The sequence below is a fragment of the Echinops telfairi genome, unplaced genomic scaffold (assembly GCF_000313985.2).
Source record: "Echinops telfairi isolate 266 unplaced genomic scaffold, ASM31398v2 ScPeMD7_11;HRSCAF=52, whole genome shotgun sequence".
Classification (NCBI taxonomy): Eukaryota; Metazoa; Chordata; class Mammalia; order Afrosoricida; family Tenrecidae; genus Echinops; species Echinops telfairi.
The window spans coordinates 29,351,180-29,353,786 of record NW_022103908.1 but is presented as its reverse complement, the minus strand read 5'-3'; positions in this window follow the sequence as shown (position 1 = coordinate 29,353,786).

Below are 2,607 nucleotides of genomic sequence, written 5' to 3'. Positions count from 1 at the left end.
TCTTTTTCCTTTTTCCTTTCTCCTGGCCTACTGTCATGTTTCCCCTACTTCTGTCTCTTAGTACTTCCTCTCTGCTAGATTGCTGTTACTCCAACACCCACAGGACCTCTACATCCTCCTTGTTTTTGATTCTAATTCCCTAGTTGTTTCCCTGTCTATGGCGTTGTTTGCTCACCACACCCTTCCCCTCTTCATGTTTTTAATAGCCACACCTAAGCCACCCTGAAATTGCCTGCTCATTACATTCTAATAACCATTACTCTGTTCTCTATTTCTATAATATTACCATATAAGTGTACTCGTAAATGGAAGGCTCTTATGATGCCAAGATAAAATAATTCTCTGCTTACCAAAACGTCAGTGGTTCCACCTATCAATTCCTCTATGGAAGAGTTATGTGACCATTTTCTTCTGTAAAGAATCAACTTGGTGGCAATGGGTTTGTTTAATTTGGTTTTATTTGATTTGTGGGGAGAGATAGTCTATATAAGGATTCTACATTATGAAAACTTGGCACATTGGATATTTTCAAATTAATTCCTGAAGATAGAGGCATTTCAATAGTCCCTTTTTTTCACTTTTGTACATAAGCAATCCATTTTGGGTAAACCACAGTTTATTTAACTGACAAAGGCATCTTATTTATTTCCATTTTTATTGATTATCACAAATAAAATAAAAATAAAAATTTGTGCATAGGATTTTATGCAAATATAAATATTTATCTGGGATAAATTACCATGGTATCAAATATCTAGATAATATGAAATTTGTATGCCAATCTTTTCTAGAAGGCCTGTAGAAATTTAGATTCCCACAGTATATGAGTAATTCACTTTCTTCACATTCTCATCTACTTATGGTGTCATATTTTGTTATGCATCAATTCTTACAGTTGTGTACTTTAGCTCTCTAAGGGCTGACTTGAATTTTTCTAATGACTATGTTAGACAACTTTTTCTATACTTATATTTTGTCTCTGAATCTTCTTTTGTTCTTAAGTCTTTTGATCACATTTTTCTTCTTTAATATTGATTTTTGGTAGTTTTTATAGTCCTTATGAGTCTTTGGTTGGTCATTTAGTCTGTAAATATTTACATCAATCACAGTATATATTATGATGTAATTTTTTAAAAGATTGGTTACAAACTTATTTGTCAATTTTTCCTTCTTTCAGTCATGCTTTGGGTATCACAGTTAGTAACTATATTAATAAGTCTAGATTCTGGTCACTCTATTAAATTTTCAAAAGGGTTGCAATTTTCCATTAATTAGTAGAGAAGATTTAAGATTGATGTCAAGAATCTCCCCTCCACCCCATTTATGTCCCCGATTTCCATAAGTATGTTTACAAGGTGTTGTATTTCTTTAATTAAATTGATTCCATGGCTTAATCAAATTCAGTTGAACATAGGTGTGTAGATCTATTTATTTAGTTAGTTATCATTTTCCATCGATGCGCTTCATCTTTCCATTAATACCAAATTCTTGATCTTGGCTATAGATTCCTGGGTTATATGAACTCCTCACACATATCTTTATGGTCATCTTTCCAGGTTCATTAAATTCTTCAAATTATAGGCACATAAGCCTTGCCCAATTTTGGAAGTATTCTGTGATTACATTTTAAGATTTTAGATTTAGATTTTTCTCTTTCTTTATTGGGAATGCCCAATTGATCAATTCTCATAGAGTCAATTCTAAATTATAGTGATTCTATAAGACAGAATAGAACTGCTCCCAAGCATCTGCATAAAATGTTCTTTTGTATGTGGGTTTTATTGATATATAATTCACAGATCATACAATCCAATAGTTCAATCATATTAAAAAGAGTTGTACAATCATTATCACAATAAATTATTAGCTCCCTATTTCCCCACAACCTCCCCTGCCATACCCTCCAGGAACCTTTAATTCTGTTACTGTATCAGTAGATTTACCTATCCTGGATTTCATATACATAAAAACATACAAAACCACAACAGGAGCAAAATAAAACAGACAATAATCTGAATTGAAATAATAAAATGTTAAAAAGAATAAATTCCCTACCACAGGTTCTGATATCTGGCTCCTTAGAAAATTTTGACTATGGATTAAATTTTAAATAAATAGTATTAATGTTGATATTAATGATAACTGTTTGCACCAAGCACTTCACATCATTTTATTTCAAATCTTTTTTTTTATCATTTTAATGGGGGCTCATACAACAACTCTTATCACAATACATACAAAAACATCCATTGTGTCAAGCATATTTGTATATTTGTTGCCATCATCATTTTCAAAACATTTTCTTTCTACTTCAGCCCCTCATTTTTCCCCTCCTTCCCCCGACCCTTACTCCCTCATGAACCCTTGATGATTTATACATTGTTATTATTTTATGTCTCTCTTCACCCACTTTTCGGTTGAGTTTATAGTCAAGGGCAATAATTGTTTGCAGTACCCATGGACCACTTCACAAAAAGTTAGACCTATGTTAAAATTTATTGTGTGTGTAATACCACTGGGGTCCCACATGCTGGAAGATAAACAAGGGGCCATCTAACTGAGAAACAACAAAGCCCACATGGAAGAAGCACACCAGCCTGTAAGATG